The sequence below is a fragment of the Pseudorasbora parva genome, chromosome 1 (genome assembly GCF_024679245.1).
Source record: "Pseudorasbora parva isolate DD20220531a chromosome 1, ASM2467924v1, whole genome shotgun sequence".
NCBI lineage: Eukaryota > Metazoa > Chordata > Actinopteri > Cypriniformes > Gobionidae > Pseudorasbora > Pseudorasbora parva.
Genome location: NC_090172.1, coordinates 2,814,906 through 2,832,919, shown reverse-complemented (window position 1 = coordinate 2,832,919; position 18,014 = coordinate 2,814,906). Strand labels below are relative to the sequence as shown.

At 36.3% G+C, this 18,014-nt stretch overlaps 1 long non-coding RNA gene across 1 annotated transcript; it reads left to right on the top strand.

Annotated features, from left to right (window-relative positions):
• The first annotated feature begins 1,456 nt into the window (after window positions 1–1,456).
• On the top strand, window positions 1,457–3,675 carry LOC137082736 (uncharacterized). Its single transcript, XR_010906396.1, has 3 exons — window positions 1,457–2,585; window positions 3,173–3,332; window positions 3,499–3,675. It is a non-coding gene; the product is annotated as an uncharacterized lncRNA (long non-coding RNA).
• The last annotated feature ends 14,339 nt before the right edge of the window (window positions 3,676–18,014 follow it).

Sequence of the window (18,014 nt, the reverse complement as noted above, 5' to 3'; positions counted from 1 at the left end):
TTGATCATCTGTCCGTCATCGGCTAAAGCCCGCCCTGATGATCTCATTGGTCAGTTTCTGTCGATCATCTGTCCGTCATCGTCTAAAGCCCGCCCTGATGATCTCATTGGTCAGTTTCTGTTGATCATCTGTCCGTCATCGGCTAAAGCCAGCCCTGATGATCTCATTGGTCAGTTTCTGTCGATCATCTGTCTATCATCGTCTAAAGCCCGCCCTGATGATCTCATTGGTCAGTTTCTGTCGATCATCTGTCCGTCATCGGCTAAAGCCCGCCCTGATGATCTCATTGGTCAGTTTCTGTCGATCACCTGTCCGTCATCGGCTAAAGCCCGCCCTGATGATCTCATTGGTCAGTTTCTGTCGATCATCTGTCCGTCATCGTCTAAAGCCCGCCCTGATGATCTCATTGGTCAGTTTCTGTTCTGCATAATCGCTTCTCTATGGATCGAGTTCAGACCGAACTGCCCGAGCTCAAATGCTGTGGCGGCGCTGAGTTCAGCTGGCATCCAGGCTAATGAAATACTGCACCACAGTCCCAACAAAAGCAACTGCAAACAAGTATAAATCAGTGTTGAGGAAGCTATTTTGAAACTTATAGCATCTCGAGCAACTAGGTACTAGTGTCAAGTGACACTTCTGAAAAAGTAACGAGTAGTTAGCTTAACTCAGAGTTTTCATATTCTTTTATATTTCCCCATCAGTCATTTTTGACCGTGAAGCTACTTTAAATTTTTGTACCCTTTCCATATTTTATTTGTGTATTCACATATTGCTAAAAGTATTGGGACGCCCCTCCAAACCACTGAATGTAAGTGTTGAATCACTTCATGGCCACAGGTGTAAATCAAGTAGTGTAGTGAGTCACTTTTTTAACTCTGTCAATAAAAAGAGTACAAAATTGTACCTTTTAAGGTACAAGTGGCCGTCACTGGGGCTGTAGCCGTTTTGTATCTCTAAATCAGGGGTAGGCAAGTTCGGTCCTAGAGATTTGATTTCCTCCAGAGTTTAAAACTCACGGCTCCCAGCATGCATTGCAGCATTAAGGATGTCACCATTGTTGAGATTCATATGCTGATTATTGATTATAATCCCCCAACCCCAACCCCCCCGAGATTGTTTTAAAAATCTGTGGCAAGAAAGTATTATTGGTGGGTATTCTTTATTATTATTTTTATTCAGTGATGAGTTTAGTCAAACATTATTCTTCATGATACAGTTTGTGTATGGCTTATTTTGTTTTGAACAATATTGTGTCGTGTTTACACTGTAACAAAAAACACAAACTTATTTAAAAACCCAAGCTAAACTGCCCAACTAAAGGAAACACTGATCTCCATAATGGTGACCAAACTGACAATAGACGTCTTTCAGGGTTAGAGCCAAACTCACTAGGACCGAACTGAGGAAAACTATGTTATAATTGTAGGACCAATTTGTGTACCTTTAAAGGTACACTGTAAGCAATTGCTGTAAATTTACAGCCAATTTTCAACACTAAAATGCCGTTTTCTTGTTAAACAGTTTAATACTGTAGTTAGCAATGCATTGTGGGCTGCTTAATTTGGAGGAACAGGAAAGAGGCCCTAAACAGTATGCTAATGTTTTAAATTACAGTACACGACAGTATTTTTTTGGAAACTGAATGTTGACTGTGGAGTTTGGAGTACGTTCAGAAGTTTGATACAACAAATCGAGGCAACTGCTTTTGGACAATTTTCTTTAATAAAACCTAGAAATAATTTGCCATTAACTCCTGGGGAGACTTCAGGAAACATTATTTGGATAGGAGATTTTCCAGAAGAGGACACACAGTTTAGAGGACGTGCTGCATATCATCGAGTGTTCTTCATCAACCTCTATCGGGTCTTGCATCTACAAAATAAACGGTAATTGAAATCTTTTTCATTTCGCAAATAATTTTTGATATCAAACTGATGCTCAGGAGCTTATCTTGCTTGGTATTTGAACATTTCATTTAACAGTGAGGCTCAGATTTGAATAGCCAAAACAATATTACTTTTGGGTGTTTTTTTGTTTAAATTTGGTAACATTTGCATTAGAACTCCCCCAATACCTGTAAAAAATTAAATTGCTACTCATAATTTTTTGATTGCCAAATCTATTTAGCAGTTTGACTGTAGGTACTTAGCCTACCTCATTCGCCTGTAGGTTGCTCTCACCTAGTGTTTACTAATTATTGACCTTTTATAATTTTTCTTCTTAAAAATCTTACCATGGTAAGAATAATGTATTTGTTCCCTACAGGTGTCTGCTACTTCAGCTGACATTGAGACAATTTAGTCTTCCTGCAAGTCCTAGTCTGATACTGCCTAGTATATTTCATTTAGATTCATTGATAGACACATTGTATATCATTTACACAAGGTAATATGTATGCTTTGACTTGAAGTTTCAGGTGCAACTGGGCAAGTCCCAGTTAAAGGTTGGATAATCATCTCTGAGGACCGTGTAATCTCTTAGGGCATCACACCAACATTTGCAATGGGGCTTGCTGCTGTATTTGCAACTACATTCAACCTTCAGTTTCAAGATGAGGGACCCTGCACTCTGGAATTCATTTAGAGGTAAAAACTCTTCATTACTTGTCATCATTGTATGGATATATACAATTAAATTAATTTGTTTGTATTTTTTTCTGCATAAAATGGTATTAGTACTGTACATTTCAAGCCACACACATGGTATTTTGCTTGACTATACAGGCTTTATATACTAAATTGTAATAATTAAAAATATATATGTATGTATATAATTTTTTTAACTAAATATCCAAATAAATGTAATTACTAAACTAAATTAACTATTATAAACTAAATTACTGATCTGCCCACATTGTCACTATATGATATTTGAAATGAGCTGATGACATCACTTTTTTTCTCCAGAGTGGCTGTACAGCCGAATCAAATTCTGTTGCATTATTTTCATGTTTAACACTGTGTAACTGCTTTGAAATAATCTGCATTGTAAAAAGCGCTATAGAAATAAAGTTGACTTGACTTTAATATAATTTAATTTGATGTCACTTTTATATGTCATTCAAGTCCACTCTATTTGTGCAATGAAGAAAGACAAAAAACAAAACAATTTATTGCATTTAACCGAAAGCATGTTGTTGCAACACTCTGATCTTAGACTATTTTGATTTCAGGTGCTTTGTTGGTATAAATCCAGAGAAAGGGACGAAGGCCAAAAAGGGAAAGGTTGTCTCCAAAAAGAACGGTATGGTCGTCCAGAAGAAGTCTTTTGAGACACGTCGCCATGCTACTGAAGAATCTCCTTGACTTTCAATGGAACTTTGATATAAATCGGTGAGCTCTTTAATCTCGCTCTCTTTGTTTTGACAGTCTGGCATTACCACATTAAACCACAAGAGAACTGGTATTATTAACTTTTGTAAGCGTTAGCTTGGAGTGTATACTGTACGTTCGTGATTTTACAGTTTATTTATTATTATGATTGTCTGTTGTTTGACAGTGACAACACTGGAATAATACTGCAGAGAGGAACAGCGGCTACCAAAGTGATGGACATCTCTCCTGGATCCATATAAACTAAGATGTAAATACACAAGCTACCTCAAATGACTATTTTAAGCGGTAAAAATACAAGCCTACCTCACAGGACAATTTAAAGAGTAACCTGAAATGAAATAAACCCTAAAATGTTTTTATTGATGCCTATTGTCAAAATGTTGTACTGTACTTTGTAGGTCTTATGTGTTACTTATGTGTTAAATTAAAACTAGATTTTATTTAACTAGGTTTTTCCCTTCATGTTTGGTAAGGGTTAGGGGCAGTCTCTGAGCAATTTAAGAATTTAAAGGGTTAGTTCACACAAAAATGAAAATTAGCCCATGATTTCCTACCCTCAAGTCATCCTATGTGTATATGACATTATTCTTTCAGACGAATACAGTCAGAGTTATATTAATAAATGTCCTAGCTCTTCCAAGCTTTATAACGGCAGTGATTGTTGTTCTGTTTTTTTAAGTCCATAAAAGTGCACATATACATCATATAACTGCTCCACACGGCTCCGGCGGGTTAAAAAGGGCCTTCTGAAGTGAATTATTGCGTTTGTGTCAGAAAAATGTCCATATTTAAAATTTTATAAAGTAAATTATCTAGCTTCAGGCTAATCATCGTTCTTATTCAGCTTATGAAAAAAGTGTAGCGCCTCTCGCAGTTCAAAACGCTTGCGCTACGTCTGACATTGCACACCAGTTACGCACGTCAGACGTAGTGTAAGCATTTTGAAATAAAAAGAAGAATCTAAAAGAAGAATGTCATATATAGTGACTTGAAGGTTAGTAAATCATGGGCTGGGTGAACTAACTCTTCAAGTTTATTGCCATAGTCTAAAACAGATACTACTAGGCTCTTTTTGCTACTAGAAATCTCGTAGAAATGCCCAACAGGATTTTGTTTTATTTTATTTTTTTTCCATTTTTTGTATTCATGCTAAAATTGACATTGCTCTTTGGAATAAAGGTATTTGATTTTGAAGTTATTGCTTATTTTCCATAATATTCACAATAATGCATATCTTAAGCAATTGCCTATAGCCCTGAGAATACTGAAGTTAATTGCAATTAATATTGATTGCAACGAAGACTGATATTTTAGGAAACTGCTAAATTTATTGTGTTTCTAATACAGTAAAAAATAAAAAACTTATTTAAAAAATGCAACATATTTCTGTGATTATTTGAAAATTATAATATATATATTTATATTTTGAAAATATACTGTTTAGGTTGTTACTTTAATTCTCACAGTTTACTGTATTAGACTGTGAAATCATTTAACAGTGTGACTACAGACATATACAGCATTTCTGGTTTACAGACTACTACTGTAAAGTCATTTTACATATGAATACCGTAAAAATAACGGTATACTGCTGGCGTCTCTGCTGCCAGCTCTTTACTGTAAATTATAAAAATACAGAAATATACCGTTTTTCTAGTTTACAGACTACTACTGTAAAGTCATTTTACATATGAATACCGTAAAAATAACGGTATACTGCTGGCGTCTCTGCTGCCAGCTCTTTACTGTAAATTATAAAAATACAGAAATATACCGTTTTTCTAGTTTACAGACTACTACCGTAAAATCATTTTACATATGAATACCGTAAAAATAACGGTATACTGCTGGCGTCTCTGCTGCCAGCTCTTTACTGTTATTTTACAGGGAAATTTTTTACAGTGTACAGTTATATACGTTTTGTTCCCCAAGTCACTTATCTATAAACAAAAAGCGAAAAGTTACAACGCCTTTGACACCAAAACTCCCCCGACCATCCACATCGCAGAGAGCTCCAAGCCAGTTAACATCAGCCCAACCAGACAAAGCAAAGGCAGACCCGCAGACCCATCCGTTCCTGATGCGCCCTTTAGACACGGGCCTACGGGTCAGCCAGCCTGACTTTAACACCATGTGGCATAGACTGCCTCTGACAGATGTTCCCTGACACTGCCAATCCTACAGGAGCAAAGCCCCATACGGACCACCGGCACATCCGGGAACTCAACCGTCAATTTATTCAACGTCCCTTTTTAGGGGAAAATATAGACTTCAACACAAAATAGCGGAACAAAACAACATCCCTACAGCTGGCAGGCTTGAATAACTTAAGAAATAAGATAGATTAAACATGTCCATATGTCCATGTTATATGTCCAGCCCGCCTGCCAAGAGCTTGAAAGATACATCCACACACTTAATTTGGTCAATTTACAAAAAAAAAAAAAAAAAAAAAAAACATGTCCCTTTATTCTCCCACAGTCAAATTGGTGTAACAAGTGAAAAAATGTTACTCTGTTTTTGCAATTAAATGTACACTCTAAAAAATTCTGAGTAAAAAAAACAAAAACAATGTTGGGTCAAATATGGACTAACCCAGCAGTTGGGTTGTTTTAACCCAGAGACTGGGTTGTCTTAAGCAAACATTTAACCCAACCGTTGGATTAAAACAACCCAATCGCTGGGTTAAAACAACCAAATTGCTGGTTTAGTCCATATTTGACCCAACATTGGGTTAAAACAACCCAGCATTTTTTTAGAGTGTATATATTATGTCTTTATATTTAGAGTACTGAGTTTAGCATTCAACTAGCCTGACTTAGCTTTGGATAGCATCATCCGTAGCTACTTCATGATTCAAAAGCAAAGTTACATTATTCACTGCCTTACCTGCTGACTCGATGAGATTCGAGTACACTCTAAAAAATGCTGGGTTAAAAACAACCCAAGTTGGGTTGAAAATGGACAAACCCAGAAATTGGGTTGTTTGAACCTATTGAATGGACCTATTCAAACAACCCAATTTCTGGGTTTGTCCATTTTCAACCCAACTTGGGTTGTTTTTAACCCAGCATTTTTTAGAGTGTTAATGTCCGGGAAAGACACCTCTGGCCACTGAGTGGGAGAATAAAGGAACATGTTTTTTTAAATTGACCAAATGAAGTGTGTCGATGTATCTTTCACGGTCTTGACAGGTGGGCTGGACATAAAATTACTTCACATGTTTAATCTTAGTGATTTCAAAACTTATTCAATCCTAAACTCTAAGTTGTTTAAATGGGTCCATTTACTGGGTTCAAACCAACCTATATTTGGGTTTGTCCATTTTTAACCCAACTTGGGTTGTTTTTAACCCAGCATTTTTTTAGAGTGTAACGATTGTGAACACTCTAAAAAATTCTAGGTAAAAAACAACCCAATGTTGGGTCAAATATGGACTAACCCAGCAATTGGGTTGTTTTAACCCAGCGATTGGGTTGTCTTAAGCAAATATTTAACCCAACCACAGGATTAAAACAACCCAATAGCTGAGTTAAAACAATCGAATTGCTGGGTTAGTCCATATTTGACCCAACATTGGGTTAAAACAACCCAGCATTTTTTAGAGTGTAGGGACGTTGTTTTGTGCCGCTATATTGTGTTGAAGTCAATGGGAAGTCCAGTTTATTTTCCCCTAAAAGTGGGCGTGAATCTGTTCAGATATATTCCATGACATTGCGCCGGTTGTGCGTATGTGTTGTGCTGGGTTAAAAACAACCCAAATTGGGTTGAAAATGGACAAACCCAGAAATTGGGTTGTTTGAATGGGTCCATTTACTGGGTTTAAACAACCCAATTTCTGGGTTTGTCCATTTTCAAGTTGGGTGGTTTTTAACCCAGCACTTTTTAGAGTGTGATGTCATAATGACAGTGATGGTGGACTATGATGTGTGTGTGTGTTGCTGTCATGGTAATGGATGGAGAAATAAATCAAATGAGATGTAGAGTCCCGCTGCAGTGTCATTAGGAATCGTGTCACGCGCCTCCACCGAGGGCCAGCCGGAGGAATCTTTATTCCCCCCGCGTGCCTTCAAGACGGACTGGGGCTTGATGGATTGGATGGGAGAGGCGCAATGATAGGCTGATCTGCATCTGGATAGCATTGGTATTTTTTATTCACCTCACACTCTCACACACACGCGTTCTCTCGGTAAGAGAGGTTCGGTAGATAAGGTCATGTCGGTGTGTGTGTGAAAGAGAGAGAGACGGGAGAGGAGAGGTTTGGTAATGACCCTAGACATGTTGTACAATGCTGCATATTTCTCCTCCCAGCTGCCACTTTAACGAGTAGATAAAATGGCCTCGGCTGAATAATTAATACTCCGGCCCATTAACGAGGCATTAGAATGCTGGCTTCTTCTTATTGATTTTTCCTTGCCCGCCCGCCCGCCCACCCCTTTCTTTCTTTTTTTATTTGAACTTGATAGCGCTGTCAGAGCCAGGCCAGGGGTCTTGAAGGGCTTGAATTGGTGGCTTTTGTCAGTTGTGTATTATACATGTAAGCTGACTGATCTAGAGAGGCCATTCATACTGACAGCCAATTGCAGCGAAAAAGTGACATAAGGGCTGCATTTACACTGCAGGTCTTGATGCACAGTTTTTGATTTGGTGACTATATCCGATTTTTTTTGACGACCCGCTTATATCATCTTTTAAAAGCGACCCGTATCCGATATTTGTATTTACACTGCAAAACAGGACGTTCTTAACCGGTGAAAGGAAGTAAAATGGTGCGATATGCAATGGTCACAGACAAAATGATTATATAATGTTTTGCTGCCTGTACTTTTCCACACATCTTTAAAGGTCAGCAAAACATTTCTCTCGTATGGCGGAGAAAAAGAGGAGAGCCCTTGACAGGGTTGCCAGGTTTTGTTCCCCAACAGAACCCGCCAAATTGCAACTCAAAACTGTGTCAAGTACGCAATATGATTTCAATGAGAAAAAATATATAATATGTGGTGTTTTTCCTGCTTAAAATAGGACACTTTAACAACCGCAATAAAAAATTTCATAATTTTTTTTTTTTTTTTAAGGCAACATTGTACCACAACGGACAAATTTAAACATTTTACGTTTTCATGTAAAAAATCCATTTCTGAACACATTGATCCAGAGTTGTAAGTCGCTTTTGATAAAAGCGTCTGCTAAATGCATAAATGTAAATGTAAATGATCCAGTTTATAATTTATTACAAATTTCATATTTAATAAAAAGTAACATTTCAAATTCAGCTGTTGCTCTCAGGCAACATTGTACCATCGAGGACAAGTACAAGTATTACCAAACCATTACATCAAGCCATCTCATCAAGTTATCATATCAAATTATCATAACCATCTTCATCCTCATCTCCATCTTCGATCTCACCCTCACTCTCTCCCTGCCGGATTGTCACTATGGCCTCATCTTCCTCATCATGACACCTCATCCTCATCCTCACCCTCATCAGTTGTGTTTTATACCTGTTTTGAGTGCTACAGAAAATGTGCAGATCATAATATATGCAGTTATATTATGTGTATTACTATTTTTATACATGCATTTCAATATTGTGCAAAAACACTAATATATTTAGATAATTCTAACTCTTTTCCTTACAAATATGCTGTATTTGTATCCAACCTAGTGTGTCTGCTATGGCCTTACGCCATTCCATTATGGTACAATGTTGAGGCAACACACAGTTTTTTGTTGTTTACACTAAAACATTTGATGATATATGATGTAAAGTTCTTGAAAATACTTCTTTACTAACCAGTGAAGGTGACTCAAACGAAAGAAGGGAAAAATACCGGACTTTCCCGGCCAAAACGGGTTACTTGACAGGTATGATCCTAAGTAGTATGTGAGATTACAATAAATGTGCCCCAAAGCATAGTATGTGTAAAAGAGTATGCCAAAAGTCCCCGGATGGTCTACTATTTCGATGTGTGGATCCTTGCTCACTATAACGGCGATTGATGAGTATTCGGTTCAGAACTACAAACACAAATTAAAAAAAGGCAAAAAATCTACAAAAATGCTAGATGTATGAGACCAGCGGTTAAATAGAAAGGTTTGAGGCAAGTTGTAAACCAGAAAGTCCAGGTCTCCATTGTGTTTCGGTAAAAATGCCCCATGATGAAATGTAACGTTGTGACATAATGGAAAAACAAATGCGTGATATGCAATTTTGCATTTGGATTTTCTTTTCCGTGTATGTAACATGTCTGCCAAATTTCAAATGGAAACGCAAAGTCCATTTGCAGTTGCATTAAAATGTCTTACGAGTTACGACCCAGCCATTTTTAAAATAGCAATAGAAAATAACCTATTTGTTATTTCATTTTCTCCGCGTCCTGCCACAACCCTCACAAAATTCAAATGGATTCACAATCCCCTTTGCACTTGCATGTCCAATGTCTAACACAGTCAGCTGGCAGTCAATCTTGAGGGCAGGGTTCATTGATATATTTGGAAAGTATGCCACACTATCAAGTGGCGGAAAATGGGTAATTTGGCTATTTTTGCAATAAAAGCTGGCCAATTCTTTTTTCACCTTAAATTCAAACGAATGCGAGCACAAATTGTAAATGCCATTTTAAATACAATTTGCAATTTCTTTTGGTCTGGATAATCATTCCATACAGTGTTTGGGTTTGTCCATATCTGACCCACATTTGGTTTAAAACAACCATGCCTTTTTTATTCATCATGCTGTAATTTCTTCAGTAAATCACACTTTTAGAAAGCTAATTCGGCTGTGTGGTATAGTTTTCTTACAGAGAGCATTACTATTAAAAAAGCATTTATTTAGCTGTCAACACTGTTAACACTGAAGCTGCTTTGCAACAATCGTCACTGTAAAAGCGCTATATGAATAAAGTTGACTTGACTCAATGAAAATTCGGTTTTAATTGTTCTTACTGCCAACTTAACGAGTTTTAACAGGCTTCCCTTTAGATATTTATTTAGGTTTTTATAAAGTCAGGAGATGACTGGGAACAAGTGTCCCATTCAACCTGAATTCCCCCCTATAGAAAACTGGCAGTGCACCATGCATGCTGAAAACCATTGTAATTATTACTTCAGTTTAATTTTTTTTTTTTTTTTAAAGAATGCACTGACAGGGGCCCCCAGATGTGTAGGATCGGCACTGGGTTTGAGTGACTAATAATCAACATTTATTTATTGTTATCCATGTTATATTTTATATGCAACAACGATGTGGACGTTTATAAAGATCCATTAGGCCCTTAACTTTAAAATGCATCATTATGCAAACACATGAGGAGAGTCTCTGCATGAAAGACCCACGACTGCAGATCAACGTGCTTTTCTCTCTCCAGTGTGTCTCCAGTATGGTAGGAAATTAAATGTGGAGGATATAAACTGTGACAAGATGATTGACAGGTCAGTTTACAGTGACAGGATGCATGTAAATATGCGACAGAGCGTCTGTTAAAAGCACAATATAATGACATTTAATGTCTCAAAGCTTGTCTACTCTTTTGCTGCACACTCAAAAGTAGTGTACGTTTTTCTTCACAAAAAGAGTCCATGCTTTTAGGATGTAGTGTAAGTATAGGTGAACTGGGACGCAGGAGTACAAGAAAGTTACAGTCAGGTGAGTTTGATCAAAGATTATAGATGGTTCACTACTATTACTCACAAATGGGAGAAACTGCAATCGCAAAATGGTGGAATAGTCCCGCCTTCTAAAGTAAAAGAGCCAATCGCTGATCAGTAAAGTTATTGCGTCACTGCAGCTCCAGTTCCCATGGAAACCTGAGACTCGGGATTAGGACTGCAAATGTGCATTGGCTCGTTTAGCCTGAAGAAGAGCTTTTTTTTAATACCATTTGAGCATAAGAAACAAAATGTATGGGACAGTTCCCCCATTCAAATAGATAGGACTTGTTCTTGTATGCACCAATATGCCTGCCGAGTGAACAGACGTTCCTCTATAGGGACTTTGGTTTGATCAAGGTTGGTGCTCTGCAGGTAAGTGGATCTCGAGTTGACATGTGCATTGCATCTATTTTGAACGAAAGTGCATTGCATGCAGCATTCAGACGTGGAGAAATCCACCATGAGTCTGTCCCCAGTTTACATGGCTCAATCTGAAGCATTTACATGATTGTGTAGCATTCGTTTGACTGGGACAGAGCACTGAATGAAACATGGCATTAATGTTTGACTCAATCCCATTCTTACACTGAAGAAAAGGCCTTTCTTACTTAGTATTTTTGTCTTGCTTCTAGTCAAAATATCAAAAAATTCTTACATTAAGAAACATTTACTAGACAAGTACAAATTATTGTCTTGTTTTGAGAAAAAATAACTCAAAATAAAGAGAGTTTTTGCTTAAAATAAGAAAAATAATCTGCCAATGGGGTGAGAAAAATAATCTTGTTTTCTGTTTGAATTAAGATTATTTTTCTCACCCCATTGGCAGATTATTTATCTTATTTTAAGCAAAAACTCTTAATTTTGAGTTATTTTTCCCCAAAACAAGACAATAACTTTTGCTTGTCTAGTAAATACTTCTTGTTTTAAGAATTTTTAGATGTTTGGACTAGAAACAAGACAAAAATACTAAGTAAGAAAAGCATTTTTGCAGTGTGATTTGGACCCGTGGGATTGGATGTTAAACCAGTTGGGAGAAAGAATCATCCTGACTTTTTATCTGGACAATTATGTGTGATCCAAGCTGGACATTTCCTGAATCATCATCAGCACCCTATCCGTTAAACTCAGAGGAATATTATAGATTGATAAGAGTGTTGAAGATCCTAGGCTAACCAAACCAATCCCCCAAATCTGATTGAACCCTTGTCTCATGCTGAGAGTGAAATCTATCTGCCCCCAAATCCTTCTCCATATTGCTGGTGTATTGCTCCATATTTACATTTATTCAGGGCAAATACTTGATGCTGGAAACTAGTATAAAAAATTAATTAAAAAAAAAAAAAAAAACGAATGTTGTTCCAAACCCATAAGACTTTGGTTGGTCTTCAAAACTTTCTCGATTCATTTCACTTCACCTTTATGCCCTTTTTGGATCATCCATGATTTGGTGACCTGGAGTTTCAATAGAGCGACAGAAGCCTCTCATGCTTCATTAAATATATCTTAATATCGTAACCAAAGTATTTTGGGCTTGAAACAGCATGAGGGTGAGTAAATGATGATTTTTGAATGAAATAACATTTTTTAAAAGGCACTAACCTTTTCAAACCCCAAAGTTCTGATTCAAATGCGGAGGAAGACTTTCACAAGTTATTTTGGAACAGACCCAGTATTTGACTGGTACTGACTCTGGCCTATCCTGTAAGACCAAAGCTAAGTCAGATTCTCAGGTCAGAGAGCCCCACACAAAATCAATTCATATCTGGAGAGAAAGGAACAGAGGTCAATGTATTGATATCAATACCACACTTCATCTGACAGGGACTCGCCCTCCTCCAAACATGGACACTCGCAAGAGGAAGAGCGGGTATAAAATGCTGAGTAAGGGATGATAGAAAGTGTGTAAGAGAGATGAAGGAGATAAATATTACCAGTGCAGGTTGTTGAGCAGGGCAACTGGTCGATAATGAATGTGTCCCATTACAGAGCGGGAATAAGAGACTTCTGCTGACACCAGCATCTCCTGTGCATCCAATAATCACACACACACACACACGCACACACACACACACACACACACACACACACACACACACACACACACACACACACACACACACACACACACACACACACACACACACACACACACACACACACACACACACACACACACACACACACACACACACACACACACACACATGTAAAGCATGTCCTAGACTAGAGCATCATGGAGTTACATTGTTCAAGGGGTCGATGATGGTTAATGGCTCAAACCAGCGGCTTTTCAAGCGTTCTTGGTGGTCCTGGAACAAACATTCCTATGACATTCCGTCAGATTTTAGATTTATGATTTACGTTAGCCACACCAGCCAATGGCTGTAACCCCCACCCTAGCCATTAACCACCACAAAAAAGAAAAAAGATGCAAATGATAGGTTAACCTAAATCTAAATAAATCTAAAATCTGACGGAATGTCATAGATATGTTTGTTCCAGGACCATCAAGAACGCTTGAAAAGTTGCTGGTTTGAGCCAGAATTACGAGATATAAAGTCGGAATTGAGTGATATAAAGTCGGAATTGAGTGATATAAAGTCGGAATTGTGAGATATAAAGTCAGATTTGCGAGATATAAAGTCGCAATTAAGAGATATAAAGTCGGAATTGAGAGATATAAAGTCAGAATTGAGAGATATAAAGTCGGAATTGAGAGATATAAAGTCAGAATTGAGAGATATAAAGTCAGAATTGTGAGATATAAAGTCAGATTTGTGAGATATAAAGTCGCAATTAAGAGATATAAAGTCAGAATTGAGAGATATAAAGTCGCAATTAAGAGATATAAAGTCAGAATTGAGAGATATAAAGTCAGAATTGTGAGATATAAAGTCGGAATTGAGAGATATAAAGTCGGAATTGAGAGATATAAAGTCAGAATTGTGAGATATAAAGTCAGAATTGCGAGATATAAAGTCGGAATTGAGAGATATAAAGTCGGAATTGAGAGATATAAAGTCAGAATTGTGAGATATAAAGTCGGAATTGAGAGATATAAAGTCGGAATTGAGAGATATAAAGTCAGAATTGAGAGATATAAAGTCAGAATTGTGAGATATAAAGTCAGATTTGCGAGATATAAAGTCGCAATTAAGAGATATAAAGTCAGAATTGAGAGATATAAAGTCAGAATTGTGAGATATAAAGTCGGAATTGAGAGATATAAAGTCGGAATTGAGAGATATAAAGTCAGAATTGTGAGATATAAAGTCAGAATTGAGAGATATAAAGTCGGAATTGAGAGATATAAAGTCAGATTTGCGAGATATAAAGTCGCAATTAAGAGATATAAAGTCGGAATTGAGAGATATAAAGTCAGAATTGTGAGATATAAAGTCGGAATTGAGAGATATAAAGTCGGAATTGAGTAATATAAAGTCAGAATTGTGAGATATAAAGTCAGAATTGTGAGATATAAAGTCAGATTTGCGAGATATAAAGTCGCAATTAAGAGATATAAAGTCAGAATTGAGAGATATAAAGTCAGAATTGTGAGATATAAAGTCGGAATTGAGAGATATAAAGTCGGAATTGAGAGATATAAAGTCAGAATTGTGAGATATAAAGTCAGAATTGAGAGATATAAAGTCGGAATTGAGAGATATAAAGTCAGAATTGTGAGATATAAAGTCGGAATTGAGAGATATAAAGTCGGAATTGAGAGATATAAAGTCAGAATTGAGAGATATAAAGTCAGAATTGTGAGATATAAAGTCAGATTTGCGAGATATAAAGTCGCAATTAAGAGATATAAAGTCAGAATTGAGAGATATAAAGTCAGAATTGTGAGATATAAAGTCGGAATTGAGAGATATAAAGTCGGAATTGAGAGATATAAAGTCAGAATTGTGAGATATAAAGTCGGAATTGAGAGATATAAAGTCGGAATTGAGAGATATAAAGTCAGAATTGAGAGATATAAAGTCAGAATTGTGAGATATAAAGTCAGATTTGCGAGATATAAAGTCGCAATTAAGAGATATAAAGTCAGAATTGAGAGATATAAAGTCAGAATTGTGAGATATAAAGTCGGAATTGAGAGATATAAAGTCGGAATTGAGAGATATAAAGTCAGAATTGTGAGATATTAAGTCAGATTTGCGAGATATAAAGTCAGATTTGCGAGATATAAAGTCGCAATTAAGAGATATAAAGTCGGAATTGAGAGATATAAAGTCAGAATTAAGAGATATAAAGTCAGAATTGAGAGATATAAAGTCGGAATTGAGAGATATAAAGTCAGATTTGCAAGATATAAAGTCGCAATTTAAGAGATATAAAGTCGGAATTGAGAGATATAAAGTCGGAATTGAGAGATATAAAGTCGGAATTGAGAGATATAAAGTCAGAATTGTGAGATATAAAGTCAGAATTGTGAGATATAAAGTCAGATTTGCGAGATATAAAGTCGCAATTAAGAGATATAAAGTCGGAATTGAGAGATATAAAGTCAGAATTGTGAGATATAAAGTCAGAATTGAGAGATATAAAGTCGGAATTGAGAGATTTAAAGTCAGAATTGTGAGATATAAAGTCAGAATTAAGAGATATAAAGTCGGAATTGAGAGATATAAAGTCAGAATTGCGAGATATAAAGTCGGAATTGAGAGATATAAAGTCGGAATTGTGAGATATAGTCAGAATTGAGAGATATAAAGTCGGAATGGAGAGATATGAAGTCAGAATTGCGAGATATAAAGTCGGAATTGCGAGATATAAAGTCAAAATTGCGAGATATAAAGTCGGAATTGCGAGATATAAAGTCGCAATTGAGAGATATAAAGTCGGAATTGCGAGATATAAAGTCGCAACTGAGAGATATAAAGTCGGAATTGAGTGATATAAAGTTGGAATTGTGAGAAATAGTCAGATTTGCGAGATATAAAGTCGGAATTGTGAGATATGAAGTCAAAATTGCGAGATATAAAGTCAGAATTGAGAGATATAAAGTCAGAATTGCGAGATATAAAGTCGGAATTGAGAGATATAAAGTCGCAAATGAGAGATATAAAGTCGGAATTGCGAGATATAAAGACGGAATTGCGAGATATAAAGTCAGAATTGTGAGATATAAAGTCGGAATTGAGTGATATAAAGTCGGAATTGAGAGATATAAAGTCAGAATTGCGAAATAAAAAGTCAGAATTGAGAGATATAAAGTCGCAATTGGGAGATATAAAGTCGGAATTGAGAGATATAAAGTCGGAATTGCGAGATATGAAGTCGCAATTGAGAGATATAAAGTCAGAATTGCGAGATATGAAGTCGCAATTGAGTGATATAAAGTCAGAATTGCGAGGTATAAAGTGGCAACTGAGAGATATAAAGTCGGAATTGAGTAATATAAAGTCGGAATTGTGAGATATGAAGTCAGAATTACGAGATATAAAGTCGCAATTGAGAGATATAAAGTCGGAATTGCGAGATATAAAGTCAGAATTGCGAGATATAAAGTCGGAATTGAGTGATATAAAGTCGGAATTGCGAGATATAAAGTCGCAATTGAGAGATATAAAGTCGGAATTGAGAGATATAAAGTCGGAATTGTGAGATATGAAGTCAGAATTGAGTGATATAAAGTCGGAATTGTGAGATATAAAGTCGGAATTGCGAGATATGAAGTCGCAATTGAGAGATATAAAGTCAGAGTTGCGATATATGAAGTCGCAAATGAGAGATATAAAGTCGGAATTGCGAGATATAAAGTCGGAATTGAGAGATATAAAGTCGCAATTGAGAGATATAAAGTCAGAATTGCGAGATATAAAGTCGGAATTGCAAGATATAAAGTCGGAATTGTGAGATATAAAGTCAGATTTGCGAGATATAAAGTCAGAATTGAGAGATATAAAGTCAGAATTGCGAGATATAAAGTCAGAATTGAGAGATATAAAGTCGGAATTGCAAGATATAAAGTCGGAATTGCGAGATATGAAGTCGCAATTGAGAGATATAAAGTCAGAGTTGCGAGATATAAAGTCGCAATTGAGAGATATAAAGTCGGAATTGCGAGATATAAAGTCGGAATTGAGAGATATAAAGTCGCAATTGAGAGATATAAAGTCAGAATTGCGAGATATAAAGTCGCAATTGAGAGATATAAAGTCGGAATTGAGAGATATGAAGTCAGAATTGTGAGATATAAAGTCGGAATTGCGAGATATAAAGTCAGAATTGTGATGAAGTCAGAATTGAGTGATATAAAGTCGGAATTGCAAGATATAAAGTCAGAATTGTGATAAAGTCAGAATTGCGAGATATAAAGTCAGAATTGAGAGATATAAAGTCAGAATTGCGAGATATAAAGTCAGAATTGAGAGATATAAAGTCGGAATTGCAAGATATTAAGTCGGAATTGAGAGATATAAAGTCAGAATTGAGTGATATAAAGTCGGAATTGAGAGATATAAAGTCGGAATTGAGAGATATAAAGTCAGAATTGAGTGATATAAAGTCGGAATTGAGAGATATAAAGTCGGAATTGAGAGATATGAAGTCAGAATTGCGATATATAAAGTCGGAATTGAGAGATATAAAGTCGGAATTGAGAGATATAAAGTCAGAATTGCGAGATATAAAGTCAGAATTGCGAGATATGAAGTCAGAATTGCGAGATATAAAGTCAGAATTGCGAGATATGAAGTCGGAATTGCGAGATATGAAGTCTAATTAAAAATAAAATACATTTCAACTTAAATAAAATTTAAAACATTATAAGTTTAACACATTTGATTAAAACAAGCAAAAGCACAAATAAATACAGTATAACTGTAACATACTCGAATTTGGTGCTTGGCGGGTGTTCATTTTAAGGCCTGGTTTTGCAGTCAGGGTCAGTCTTCTGTGTATTTACAGCTCTTGTTAATACAGTATCTCTGGTAAGATGCGTGTGGATTGGCAGCCTGCCTTGAATGACGGCCAGGTGTTTCACAGTCTCTATAAGTCTGATCATCCATCAAAGCG